This window comes from Geotrypetes seraphini, chromosome 19 (genome assembly GCF_902459505.1).
Source record: "Geotrypetes seraphini chromosome 19, aGeoSer1.1, whole genome shotgun sequence".
In the NCBI taxonomy this organism is placed as follows: domain Eukaryota; kingdom Metazoa; phylum Chordata; class Amphibia; order Gymnophiona; family Dermophiidae; genus Geotrypetes; species Geotrypetes seraphini.
Genome location: NC_047102.1, coordinates 34,654,040 through 34,669,265, shown reverse-complemented (window position 1 = coordinate 34,669,265; position 15,226 = coordinate 34,654,040). Strand labels below are relative to the sequence as shown.

Genomic DNA, 15,226 nt, shown 5'->3' with positions numbered 1-15,226 from the left:
TAAAAGGAATGGGGCTGAAATCCTTTACTATAAATGGCTTTTTATGCCTGATAACGTCCAGTGCTGCCCCTGATGCCAAGCCAGTGAGCCAGGTCGTGATTGGCCATGGGCTGGGCAAACTGAAAGGCATTGTGGTTTTTCTCTACCATCATTTGCAACCTGAGTATGTTACTCTTGCCAGCCAGCTCCGGATTGGATGGTTCATCATGAGACATTCTCCCCCACCGCAGCAACCAATCCCCTTTAAGCAGTTTTGAAATAGTGCAAATCTGATGCAGAGGAGCTCACATCCCGTTTTCTCTTCATTGATTCTCAGGACAGATAAAACGGTTTCCCTGATGGCTGCTATTCCTGTATTTCACAAGAGAGACACTCTGTTGCTAGAGGAACAACTGAAAGGAACCAACTAGGTCCTTTATCTCCCCCCCTCTGCATGGGAAAGATTCCTGCACCATATGCTACTGCAATGTACACACAGGCCATCCCCAGTAGCAAAGACTGAGGCAATCGAGTGAAGTTTATGCAGAGCAAAGTGAGGCTGTGATACATTGGCAGGGCCCATTTAAGGGTATTAGTCACCCCTTAATTATCTTTCAGACCAAGGCTTTGACAATTAAACTCAACATTCATGATTACACCAGTCACCTCTCCCGTAATGATCTTGTAAAAATGTGTAATCGGACTTCGTACTTTTAAAAAGTTAAACTTTGTTCCACCTTCACTTGCCTAACAAGGACAATGTCCAAAAGCCATCTACCAGGTAAATTATTGTTTATCCAGATAAATTACTCCTGCAGATGAAAACCTTTCTTCATGGCTGTCAGGATCTCTACTTTTTGCTTTGACTGCAGCTGTTCCTTGCCACCTGCTACCCCTCAAACGATGCCTCCCTAGGCTGCCTCATGATTAAGCCAGCCCTGTAGGTTGGCAATGATAGTAACATAGTAGATGACGGCAGATAAAGACCCGAATGGTCCATCCAGTCTGCCCAACCTGATTCAATTTAAATTTTTTTTTTTTTTTCTTCTTAGCTATTTCTGGGCGAGAATCCAAAGCTTTACCCGGTACTGTGCTTGGGTTCCAACTGCCGAAATCTCTGTTAAGACTTACTCCAGCCCATCTACACCCTCCCAGCCAGGAACCAAAGCGGAAAGCAGTGACGAGCAGAGGTGCACTGTTACCGCAAGGCGGATGTGCATGTTAATGGCACAGAATGCAGAAAACCGTTCAGCTGGCAATGAGACCAATTGAAAATCCGTCACAATGTACAGAAGAAAAAGGGGATTTTTAGCATACACACAAGGTGAGAAATTAATCACCAGGCAACACAAAAAGATTAGGTGGGAAGATTTTATGCCAGTTTTGGGGGGTTTCTGACAGATTTTTTTTTTTTTGTCTTATTTTTCTGTGACGTTTTTTTCTTGATTGAAAAGACAGTTCAGCAGTAACAGCTGTGCGCATGTCCAGTGAAAACCAAACTACCAGTAAACATTCACACATGCTGTTCTACTCTAAATATAAACCTCATGGAAATTATATGTGCATATAAATATTAGCCTCATAAAAATTTATTGCACATACAATTTGGAAGGCTCCTACGTTCTACTCAGTCTTGAACATAAGAAATGCCTTCACTGAATCAGACCCTTGGTCCATCCAGTCTGGTGACCCGCACACGCGGAGGCCCAACTAGATGCTTCCTAATGAAGACCTAGGTGTTCCCAGATGAGATCTTGTTTACTGTATCCCTCAATGTGATTTGCAAGAAGGTGTGCATCCAACTTGCCCTTGAATCCCAGAATGGTGGTCTCCGTCACAACCTCCTCCGGGAGAGCGTTCCAAGCGTCCACCACTCGCTGTGTGAAACAGAACTTCCTGACATTTGTCCTGGGCCTGTCACCTCTCAATTTCAGTACATGACCTCTCGTCCAAGTCACATTGACAACGTGAATAACGATGCATCTTGCTGGATTTTATCAAATCCTTTTCGTATTTTAAGTCTCTATCATATCTCCATGCATTCTTCTCTTCTCAAGGGTGAACAAGCTCAGTTTTCTGAGGCGTTCTTCGTAGCTCAAATTTCCCATACCTTTTACTAGCTTTGTAGCTCGCCTCTGCACCCTTTCTAGCAGGGTTATATCCTTTTTTTAGGTAGGGAGACCAGTGTTGGATACAATACTCCAGGTGTGGCCTGACCATTGCTCTGTAAAGCGGCATTATGACGTTAGCCGATCTACTTATGATTCCCTTCTTAATCATGCCCAACATCCTGTTCACTTTCTTTGCAGCCGCCGCACATTATGCCGACGGTTTCAGTGTCCGGTCTATCAGTACCCCCAGGTCTCTTTCCTGTTCGCTCTTGCTCAATGTCACACCTAACATTTTATATTCATATTCCTTGTTCTTCGTGCCTAGGTGCATCACTTTGCATTTTTCTATATTGAACTTCATCTGCCACTTTTCCGCCCATTTCTCTAGCTGGTTCAAATCTCTCTGGAGTTCTTCACTATCCATTTGTGATCCAACTGACCGACATAGTTTCGTGTCATCTGCAAACTTGATTATATTACTCATTGTTTCCTCTTCCAGGTCATTTATGAATATATTGAATAAGATTGGCCCAAGGACCGAGCCCTGGGGCACACCGCTTGTCACCTTTTCCCAGTCCGAGAACTTCCCATTTATGCAGGACTCAGCCATCTGTTCAGGGACAGCAGAACTTTAAAATGAAGAGTGAACTCAGGAAATAATTTTTTTTTTTTTTTAAATCTTTCCAACACAATGAAAGCTGGAAAGAATTATAGAAAAGAGATTGATAATGGCTGTCTGTATGTATCCAAGCAAAAAACAAGAAAAATCCCCACAATGCAAACTACAAAAGACCAGAAAGTAGGGAGTGAAAGATGATCTCCATGCAGGAACCCAGGCTTTGATCAACAACAAAAATGAGAGCTGGATATATTCACACAGACTCAGGTAATTCATGGACTCATGTAGCGAGTCGGTCGGACTCTTGCCAGTCAATGCACAGCGAGGGTTGGGTTCTCTGCACCTTCTCCAAAGCAGAACTGAGGAATGATGTCCTAAGGGTATTGGGGCACCCGGCTGTCAGCTTTGCACAGTACTGGGCAGAGCCAATTCTCGACTCTGGCAGTGTCAAGTCAATATATGTCAGCATTTATTTAGAAATTATATAAAGCAACTAGTGTGTATTTTATTATTTTCCTTTCCTGCTGAGGGTGTGACATATATTTACAAAACAATATCGAAAAACAGCCTCAACAACTCAACAAGCATCGAGAGTAAGTCAACGGCCCAAATGAACAATGCATTTCTGGAGCACAGAAAGCTATCACTGGCTAGTGCTGACAGAAAAAAAGACCCAAACGAAAACCCCCCTTTCTTGAAGGAAAAAGACAACAACCTGGCAGCACTATTTAAGTAGTTTTTCTCAAATCCTACCTCTTTCCATAAATACCATTTGTGTAAGTTAACGGATGAGAACAACTGTATATTAACTTAAAATGATCAGATTGTATGCTTACTTTGACTCTCTGTATATGTCAAACCAAGATGACCTAAGACTACTGTACACATTGTGACAGGAATCTGGCTAGCCCTACCAGAAACAGGGAGAAAGTCCCTGTAAGCCCCATTAAAAACCCTGTTACCAGGTATAGGAAACATCCTGAACAATTTAGAAATCCTGTGCTCAACTTTAGAAAGGAGCCCGTCCCTTTAAGAGTGTCCAGAGCTCAGGCTGATATTGGGAATGCAGGGCCCTTTTAGAGCTTGTCTATCGCTGCTAGGAGGGGACGTGGCTGGTTGCCGAGGCTCCCATTTACTAAGCTTTCCTTGTCAGAGAAAGGGGAGAAGCAGCTGAATGTAAGCTGGGAAGGAAGCCAGTCCTTCCAGCTGAACCAGGGCCAGGTCAAGGCAGTTTCTCTGAGGACTGGGAGATGGAGGAACTGGAAACCAGTCTCAGAAGCCCAGCCTGAGGACTATGTTATGGAGTGCCTAGAGGACTATGTTTTTGCCTGACTGGAAAAAACAGCTAATGGACTGTGAGTAGGCTGTTAAGCCAAGCAGTTTTTCCTCACTGGAGTTTGCATTCTGACCTTTTGTTTTAAAGCCTGCCAGAGTATTATGCTGAGGATATTGTGGGGTTCTAGACACCCCAGGAACTATAGAAACCAGTAGCTGAAAGTTTGGGGATTTTATTTTTGGAGCAGCTTGTGCACAGCCCTGAGCTGTGCATGGAGGTGAAGAAGTAAAACCTGAGCCTGTCTTTTGGGAGGGCGGCAACTCCTGTGGTGTACAGGCCTATCTCCTCCTAGCCTGTTGGGGATTCGGCTCTACCTAACAGGGCCACAGCCAGAGCCAGTGAGAGTGTTTTTTCAAAGGAGAAGTGTTTGGCTAATGCACTGTTTTGATAGGCCCAAGAGTGAGGCCAGAAGGAAAAGTTTTGGACTTTTGTTTATGGACTGAGTTTAAAGCATGGCTTGTGCTAAAGTGGGACTTGTTTGTTTCCTAATAAGAATAAACTGAATTCATAGAAGCCTTTTTTCTTGTTTGCTTGTGCCATTTCTGCAATTGTGTTTGGAGTTTGTTTTACCATTAAAGTGTTTTGCCTTATTCAACCAGGGACTCTCAGTGTGCAATCTTTGGGAGGCACTGAAAGCTGTGTTTCACTACCTTTACTTAAACTCTGGGACAGGGATTCAGAGGGGCAACTAGGCCTAGCCAGAATCCTATCCCACAACATGTAAATTCACAAGCTGTTTGTCTATGTATTATGTATGTTAACCTTGCAACTGACCTGGAGTGGCCACTGTGACCAAAGGCTACTGAGCTAAATAGACCATTGGTCTGACCCAGTAAGGGTATTCTTATACCATACTGATTCTTGTATCCCGCAAATGTCGGCTAGGAATCATTGCGGCTTACATTTATATTATGTATGTATTTAAATGTCTCTATCATATCTCCCCTCTCCCACCTCTCCTGTAAAGTATACAGATTGAGATCTTTAAGTCTGTCCCCATACGCCTTATGACGAAGACCACATACCGTTTTAGTAGCCTTCCTCTGGACCGACTCCATCCTTTTATATCTTTTTGAAGGTTCGACCTCCAGAATTGTACACAATATTCTAATTGAGGTCTCACCAGAGTCTTATATAGAGGTATCAGTACTTCTTTTTCCTACTGGCCGTACCTTTCCCCATGCAACCTAGCATCCTTCCAGCTTTCGCCGTCACCTTTTCAACCTGTTGTCCACCTTAAGATCATCACATTCAATCACACCCAAGTCGCTCTTCCGTCGTGCACATAAGTTCTTCACCCACTAAATTGTACCGTTCCCTTGGGTTTTTGCAGCCCAAATGCATGATCTTGCATTTCTTAGCATTAAATTTTAGCTGCCAAATTTCAGACCATCCTACAAGCTTCGCCAAGTCTTTCTTCATGTTATTCACACCATCCAACATGTCTACTCTATTGCAGATTTTGGTATCATCCGTAAATAAGCAAATCTTACCCGACAACCCTTCAGCAATATCATTTATAAAAATGTTAAAAAAGGCATAGGATGAACACAGGATTTCTATATAGAAAATGAATGATATAAAAACTAAAGCTTAAATAGCTACATATTCGAGTGATGCTTAGATGGTGAAGCTGGCTGTGAAGGACTAAGGCCAGTACTAGGCAGACGTGCACGTTCTGTTGTCCCATGTATGGCAATTCGGTTAGGATGGGCTTGAGGGGGCTTTGAAGGAAATCCCAGTAATTTGGAACATGAGGACAGTGCTGAGCAGACTTTTATGTCCTGCAAATGACAAGATGGTTCAGAAAGGCTGGAGAGGGTTTTAACGGTAATTCCAGTAGTTGGAACCTAAGGACAGTGCCAGGTGTCCCAGAGATGCCATAGAGACAATTTAATCATGAATTAAAATAATGAGTGTGACTGGGCAGACTAGAATGACTTTTCAGGTCTGTATCTGCTATGTTATGTTACCAAAGGCCAATCTAAAAAGTGTGCTTTATAGAGCCTTAAATTTAGAAAAATAATGTTTTGAATGAATATTAGGTGGAAGATCATTTCAAAGTTTGGGGGAAAGAAAGTAGAAGACAGAAGAATGAGTAGACTCATAATGGGTCTGTTTAGGATTAGGAAGAATTAATTTATTTGAGTCTACAGACCTAAGGGTATGTGAAAGTGTGTATGGAATGCTAGAAGCAGCCAAGTAGGATGTCTGTCCCGAGTGATATGTTTTATGGATGAGGCATAAGATTTTAAATGGAATACGAAAATGGAGGTGGGTAAAAAGTGGTGTAATATGATCAAAGCGAGCATGACAGAGGAGGGTGGCAGCGTTTTGGAGAGTTTTGAAGACGTCTAAGCTGTTGAGAGGAGATGCTTACCAATATTGCATTGCAGTAAACAATCCAGGAAATTACAAGAGAATGTGGAATGAATCAAAATCCATTACGAGCATAAATACCAAAATCTGCACACAGAATAGAATCCATTTTGAAGAATATGTGAAATATGTTAGAACATAAGAACATAAGAACATAAGAACTGCCTTCTCCGGATCAGACCTTCGGTCCATCAAGTCCGGCGATCCGCACACGCGGAGGCCCTGCCAGGTGTACACCTGGCGTAATTTATATTCCACCATATCCTTATATGCCTCTCTTAAGGAGATATGCATCTAGTTTGCTCTTGAAGCCTAGGACGGTAGATTCCGCAATAATCTCCTCTGGGAGAGCATTCCAGGTGTCAACCACTCTCTGAGTGAAGCAGAACTTCCTGACATTAGTCCTGAACCTGTCCCCCCTTAGCTTCATTACATGTCCTCTAGTCCGTGTCAAATTGGACAATGTAAATAATCTTCTCTGCTCTATTTTGTCGATTCCTTTCAGTATTTTGAAGGTCTCGATCATATCCCCACGCAGTCTCCTTTTCTCAAGGGAGAACAATCCTAGTGTTATAAGTCTGTCCTCGTATTCCAGTTTCTCCATACCCTTCACCAGTTTTGTTGCTCGTCTCTGCACCCTCTCCAGCAGTTTTATATCCTTCTTTAGGTAGGGAGACCAATGTTGGACGCAGTATTCCAAGTGTGGTCTGACCATTGCCCTATAAAGCGGCATTATAACTTTCTCCGATCTACTCGAGATTCCTTTCTTTATCATGCCCAACATTCTATTTGCCTTCTTTGCCGCTGCCGCGCATTGTGCCGACGGCTTCAGGGTTCTGTCTATCAGCACACCCAGGTCCTTTTCTTGTTCACTCTTCCCCAGAGTTGCACCTGACATTGTATACTCGTATTCCTTATTTTTATTGCCTAAATGCATTACCTTGCATTTCTCCACATTGAATTTCATCTGCCATTTCTCCGCCCATGTTTCTAACTGACACAAGTCGCTCTGGAGTTTCTCGCTATCATCCTGCGATCTGATTGCCCGGCATAGTTTTGTATCGTCTGCAAACTTGATGATCTCACTGGATGTTCCTTCCTCTAGGTCATTGATATAAATATTAAAAAGGATCGGCCCAAGTACCGAGCCCTGGGGCACACCACTAGTCACTTTCTCCCAGTCGGAGAACTTCCCATTTATGCCCACTCTCTGCTTTCGGTTTTCCAGCCATTTGCCTATCCATCTTTGTATATCCCCCTCTATGCCATGGCTATGTAGTTTCCTGAGAAGTCTTTCGTGTGGAACTTTGTCAAACGCTTTCTGGAAGTCCAAATATATTATGTCCACCGGCTTCCCACTATCGATTTGCTCGTTCACGGTCTCAAAAAATTGGAGTAAATTAGTCAAACATGATTTCCCTTTCCTGAATCCATGTTGACTGGGTTTCATTAAGTCATATGCGTCCAAGTGCCGGACTATGCTATCCTTGATCAGTGCTTCAACCATCTTGCCAGGGACAGACGTAAGACTCACAGGTCTATAGTTGCCCGGTTCCCCTCTCGATCCTTTTTTGAAAATTGGGGTGACGTTCGCTATCCTCCAGTCGTCCGGTATCTGTCCAGTTCTGATTGTCAGGTTTGCAAGTTTTTGCAATAACTCTCCGATTTCAACCTTCAATTCCTTTAAGACTCTCGGATGAATCCCATCCGGTCCAGGGGATTTGTCGCTTTTAAGTTTGTCGATCTGATAGTATATCTGGTCTAAGTCCACTTCAACTGTGGTGAGGCTGTCTTCTATTTCTCCTGCAAACACTTTCTCCGCTTCAGGTATTGTTGAGGTGTCCTCCTTCGTAAAGACGGACGCAAAGAAGGAATTTAGTTTGTCTGCGATTTGTTTATCTTCCTTGACGTACCCTTTTCTTCCCTGGTCGTCCAGGGGTCCCACTGCCTCTTTTGCAGGTTTTTTCCCTTTCACGTATCTAAAGAAGGGCTTGAAGTTTTTGGCCTCCTGGGCTATTTTTTCCTCATATTCCTGTTTTGCATTCCTCACCGCCTTGTGACATTTCTTCTGATCATCTTTATGTTTGTTCCAGGCTTCGGTTGTCTTTATGCATTTCCATTTTTTGAAAGAGTCCTTCTTTTCTTTTATGGCTTCCTTCACCTGTATGGTAAGCCATGCCGGTTCTCTTTTGCTCTTTGTTCTCCGATCTTTGGAAATCTTCGGAATGTAGAGATCTTGTGCTTCTGTGATAGTATTTTTCAGTAGTGTCCATGCCTGATCAACCGTTTCAAGTTTGTCCATCATCTTCTCGAGTCGTTTTTCTACCATGGCTCTCATGCTATCGTATTTACCCTTTTTAAAGTTCAAGGTGGTGGTTAAGGTTTTGGCATGTTTCCCTTTCCTGATGTGTAGTTTAAAGTTGATTACATTATGATCACTCGTTCCCAGTGGAACTATGACTTCCACTTCTGTTATCGGTCCCGTGAGGCCATTTAGGACCAAGTCCAAGGTGGCGTTGCCTCTTGTCGGCTCTTTTACCATTTGTTCCAGGAAGCAATCCCCTAGCACCTCCAGGAACTTGGCTTCCTTGCCGCAGTTGGAGGTTGCTAGTTTCCAGTCTATCCCTGGGAAATTGAAGTCTCCCAATATAATTACATTGCCTGTCTTGCATTCTTGTTTGATTTCCTCCATCATTTCTGCATCAGTTTCCTCCGCCTGTCCTGGTGGACGATAGTAAAGGCCAATTTTCGTATCTGCGCCATATTGACCAGGAGGAAGGAGAACTTAGAATCAAGTATGACTCCAAGGTATCGAAAATCTGTAACTGTTGCAATAAGAACATCAAAGTTTTCTCGGGATTGATTACAAGCTGATGGTTCAGTTTATCTATCTGACATGCCAAGAGGCTAGAGAGGCATGATATTTCTGAAGAGGAGTAAGAGTAATACTTTTGAGGACTGCTTGATTATGATCTAAGCCAGTGGTTCGCAACCCTGTCTTGGAGGACCACCAGCCAGTCGGGTTTTTGAAAATGAATATGCATGAGGCAAATTTGCATGCCTGTCACCTCCATTATATGCAAATCTGTCTCATGCATATTTATTAGGGCTATCCCAAAAACCCGATTGGCTGGTGGTCCTCCAGGACAGGGTTGAGAACCACTGATCTAAGCTGTAGACTGATTTTTATTTGTTTGTTAGACTAAGATCTTTTGGTTTTATATTTGTGTTTTACTGAAGATATATATTTTTTCTTGTATCTTGTTTATATTGTAAACCGCTTAATACCTGGTTGTCAATAGCAGTATATCAAATTAATAAATCCAATCCAATGCATAAGAACATAAGAAGTTGCCTCCGCTGGGTCAGACCAAAAAGGTCCATCGTGCCCAGCAGTCCGCTCCCGCGGCGGCCCATCAGGTCAATGACCTGTAAGGTGATCCTTGTCCAAACCCTTTAATCCCCTTTATCCTTCTATTTGTATCCTTTCATAACCTATCCCTACCTCTATCTGTATCCCTCAATCCCCGTATCCTTCAGGAATTTATCCAATCCTTCTTTGAAACCCCTTAGTATACTCTGTCCTATCACAACCTTCGGAAGCGCATTCCAGATGTCCACCACCCTCTGAGTGAAAAAGAATTTCCTAGCATTGGTTCTAAACCTGTCCCCTTTCAATTTCTCCGAGTGCCCCCTTGTTCTTGTGGTTCCCAATAGGCTGAAGAATCTGTCCTTTTCTACCTTCTCTATGCCTTTCAGGATCTTGAAAGTCTCTATCATGTCTCCTCTGAGTCTTCGCTTCTCCAGGGTGAAGAGCCCCAGTGGTGAGCATTGAAAATACTGTATGTACTAGACATACACACACATGTACACAAGGAAGATATGTGCTTTGTGTTTCCATAGTTTAAAGAAAGATTGATATTGCAGTTCCCCTGAAGAAGCAACTTGTGAAACATGGTATCCATGTCTGGTGCTAGAATATTTTTTGTTGAAGGTGTTGGCGTTCACCAGCAATCACCTATGAAGAACGTCAGGATTTCTGCGGCAGCGTCTCCTGAGACTGGATTGCTTTGAAGAGATTCTGCTGAATCGCAAGAGAAGTTTGACTTTCCCAATAATTTGTCTGTTGTACTTTGGTCCAATGTGCAATGATTGAGAAGGTGGTTGCCTTGTGTTTTTATCTGTACTATGGAAATTTCTTTTCTGAGCACATTTATCACTTATTTTGATGCATTGATTTTTTTGCTACATAAGTATTTGAATCTTGTGGTATTTTATATGACAATTTTCAACCTTTGTGGCACTTGGACCCTTCAAAAAAAGGTCTAGTTCCAAATGTATAAATTCTGTCCAGGATGTCTTGCAAAATGTTTGATTATTGCAGCAAGACACCCATGTCTAACCCAGCCTTGAGATTGTCCAAAGCCCACCCATAACACTTTTCCACCATGACAATCTCGTGCTCTGAGCGTACAAAGGCTGGAACACCTTGCTAGACATACAGAAAGACGGTTTTGATTATTGGCACTTGGACGTCCATGTGCTGATTTAGGATGCTTTTTGGACGTCTGTGTTTTTTATTATGGGCCCCATAGTCTAAATAAATTTAACTTATGCACATTCCCATGGCTACCTTTACAACCTTTTTTCAAAGTAAGTTTTCACGACCGCAGTGGATCCAAGTTTGGGTTTCACGACCGGAGTGCTACATAAGCTTTTTCCCAATTAGCATACAAAGCATGCCAGAGACTTTAACGGTGTTGCTACTTAAGAGAAGACTTCTGATGCAGGCTGGTCTGGCCGAAACATGTACATGTAGAGTCATTATAAGAATTATTGAGTGACTAAAGCATAGTCGTGAAACATATCAGCTCACCTGTTTCCTTTGGATACCTCCACTGTTTGTTTGCTTGTTTTTTTACCCTTGAAACCTGACTGGAACTATCATATTTAAATAAAGTTTGCATTATTTGCAGCTTCCTTGTACATTTTTCTTTTGAACCTGGGATAAGCCTAGAGAAGCCTTAGGGAGGTGATATTGATGATGGAGCTCATGGTAATGTAGAAGGAAGGGAAAATGAACAGATTGAATGGATCTTTTGCTCATTATCTTCCATTATAGTGTATCATATACTGGTAGCTCCCACTGGTGGCACAGGAAACATCCTCACCATATTTTGTGGAGCTGGAAAAAAATATCTTTTGTAAGCTAAAATATGGCTCTGATCTGTAGAGAGAAGACAGATGGCCACGTGAGAGCTGGTGTCAGGGTTGGCAGGTGTGTGAATGGAAGAGGGCAGAGATCTTGCTCGGCTGTATGATGTACGTAACTGCTTCGGTTCTGCATTAAACCAGAAGCTGTGTTCGGTGACAAGTGAACAGATGGCCTTTGCTAGGAGAGATCATCCCTCAGGACTGCCCAAGCAAGACCAGGAAGTTTCTGGACTGATTTATAGCTTTATAATAGACACAAAGGACCCATCTGTTAGTCTGAGATAAGGCAGGCGGGGCATCTCGGGTTTATGACAGGTGGTATTTCAGTCTGTATAGAGTAAGTTCTTCTCACTAAAATGTACTTCATTCATATTTGGATTTAGGGCACACCTTTTCAGAAATAGTTCAAGGAGAGCTACGTTCAGTCCAGCAACTTTTTAAACACTGGATCTATCATTTAAATCATCCACATATATTCAGCACCACTGCCTGCAGGAGCAGCAGTGCTTTGGGTGCTTGAACACCCCCAATATTGGGCAAACTCCTTGAATGTGTCCGGGGAGGAGGTAATTCCCATTGGGTTTAGCACCTCCACTAATTTTCTAAAGTTGGCTCCTATGTATCCAGTGGCAACATGTGTTGCTCTATAGGCAGCCACTGATATCTGCAGAAGTGGCAATGTGAACAGCCTTCTTAGCTTCTCTTTATGTTTTGCAGTTGGTAATTGCCTCTTTTTTTCTCTGTGAAATCTAAGTAATGTATACCACATCTAGCTCTTTCCCTCAAGCCAGACAATTTAGGTTGAATTGCCACTTCTGGGTCAGACCAGTGGTCCATCGTGCCCAGCAGTCCGCTCACGCGGCGGCCCCCAGGTCAAAGACCAGTGCTCTAAATGAGTCCAGCCTCACCTGCGTACATTGCAGTTTAGCAGGAACTAGTCCAACTTTGTCTTGAATCCCTGGAGGGTGTTTTCCCCTATAACAGCCTCTGGAAGAGCATTCCAGTTTTCTACCACTCTGGGTGAAGAAGAACTTCCTTACGTTTGTACGGAATCTATCCCCTTTTAACTTTAGAGAGTGCCCTCTTGTTCTCCCTACCTTGGAGAGGGTGAACAACCTGTCTTTCTCTACTAAGTCTATTCCCTTCAGTACCGTGAATGTTTTGATCATGTCCCCTCTCAATCTCCTCTTTTCAAGGGAGAAGAGGTCCAGTTTCTCTAATCTTTCGCATGCACTGCTTTCATTGTATGCAAATAGATCTCATGCATATTCATTGAGGAAATCCTGGAAACCCGACTGGATTGTGGCCCTCGAGGAGGATCTGGGTCTGCTGTCGGGCAGAGTCTTGGCACGCCGGTGCACAACACAGTTCATGAGATCATCCAGACCTTACCTTGCAATGGGGTGTGTAATGTACACATACATAAAAGGAACATTGCACTAAGAGAACTGGGCTTTTCAGAGGTGGTTTGGATACTTGAAAAAGTTTTATATACATTAACTCTGTGATAAACTATACCCATTTACCTTATACACATAGGGGCAATTTTTTTTCATGCAAGGAAAGACATATGTGATTCGCCTGTAGGGTGTTCTGAGCAAAGGAATCGTGATTTACATGCATTATTTATAAAATAGGATCATATACATGTACTTTATTCACAAACAATTACAGCTGCTTCTGACCTGGCAGACCATTTGTGTGGGTTTAGTGGGGTAATTTTATAAGGACCTATAGGGGCTCTTTTTTTCAAAGCACATAGATACATAGAGTATGACAGCAGAAAAGGGCCGACGACCCAACAAGTCTGCCCACTCAAAGAACCCTCCCCTAAGCATTTCCCCGGAGTGAACCCACATGTTTATCCCATCCTCTCTTGAAGTCGAGCACGTTGCTAGCTTTGACTACCTGACGTGGAAGACCATTCCAATGATCAACCACCCTTCCGGTGAAGAAGTACTTCCTGGATGTCGCCATGAAGTCTCTCACCCTTGAGTTTGAGCAGATGCCCTCTTGTTGCCGTGGGACCTGTAAGGAAAAGATATCTTCCTCCACCTCAGCACGGCCTGTAAGATATTTGAACGTCTCTATCATGTCTCCTCTCTCTCTCTGCGTTACTTGAGAGAATATAACTGCAGCCAGCTTAGATGTTCTTCATATGGGAGATCCTTAAGTCCTGAGACCATCTTAGTGGCCATTCGCTGAACCGACTCCATTCTCTTCACATCCTTCTGATAATGCGGCCTCCAAAACTGAAAACAGTACTCCAGATGAGGTCTCACCATGGACCTGTACAAAGGCATTATAACTTCAGGCTTTCGGCTGACGAAACTTCTCCGGATGCAACCCAGCATTTGTCTAGCCTTGGTTGAAGCTTTCTCCATTTGATTGGTAGTCTTCATATCTTCACTAATGATTACACCCAGGTCCCGTTCTGCGACAGTTCTTGTTAAGGTTTCAACATTCAGGGTGTATGTTTTGCAGGGGTTACCGTTACCAAGGTGCATAACCTTACATTTTTTGGCGTTAAAACTCAGTTGCCAAGTATTTGACCATTTTTCCGGTAAAAGTAGGTCCTGCCTCATAGGCCTGGATGAACTAAAATCATTGTTAAAATCGGGTGGATTGTTGTGGGTTCAATCAATTGTTCAATTTTAAAAGGACGATCAGCGCTCAAACAACTTCAAATGCAAATGAGTTTCACAAAGGTTTGCCACAATCCCATCTGATCGATTGTTTGGAAAATGACACAGAATAGTCCACTTTATATAGGCACAAATGTACACATGCAGCAAAGAAAGTTACGTAAGCACACATGATAGTCATAGGTGTGTCTTATTGCGGAGCGACATAGGCACACAACATTGATGCCATAGTTGGTGGGGAAGGGGGGGGGGAAGTAGCAGCAGCCCATGCCAATGCAAATACTATTGCTTCTGCAGGACATAAACAAGGGACTGCTGAAAAGTTATTGGCCCACGGTTTATTCATGATTGAACCAACAAAAATTCTTTGGTTGGGGGTGAATCATAAGAACATAAGATTTGCTGCTGCTGGGTCAGACCAGTGGTCCATCGTCCAGCAGTCAAAGACCAGTGCCCTAACTGAGACTAGCCCTACCAGCGCACGTTCTTGTTCAGCAGGAACTTGTCTAACTTTGTCTTGAATCCCTGGAGGGTGTTTTCCCCTATAACAGCCTCCGGAAGAGCGTTCCAGTTTTCTACCACTCTCTGGGTGAAGAAGAACTTCCTTACGTTTGTACGGAATCTATTCCCTTTCAAAGCCCCCTTATTTGCTTCCCCCTTTTAACAAGCGCGTATAAGACACGCCTTCAACACACACACTTAAAACATGCCTATAACACAGGAGTATATGGCCATGTATGATGATAAATTTTATATTTTGATTTCCTGGCAGAATTGTCGGTAACACACTTGAGACTTGTGACCTGTTGCTTATTTCGGGCCGGGTTGCGTGTCTAAATGCTTTCAAAATAAGTCCCACAGGCACTTTATTTATAAAATAGGTGACAGCTCCCCCATCTATGCAATCTGTTATAAAATGACCCTCATAAGGATCCACATTTAA

General features: G+C 43.1%; 1 protein-coding gene across 1 annotated transcript in view; it reads left to right on the top strand.

The window, feature by feature from the left end:
* The first annotated feature begins 2,569 nt into the window (after positions 1-2,569).
* The window catches only part of DUSP8 (dual specificity phosphatase 8), a 100,815-nt gene continuing 88,158 nt past the window's right edge, over positions 2,570-15,226 (top strand). The window contains exon 1 of the mRNA XM_033928008.1: positions 2,570-4,064. The gene's annotated coding sequence lies outside the window, so the exon portion shown is untranslated. The remainder of the gene's footprint in view (positions 4,065-15,226) is intronic.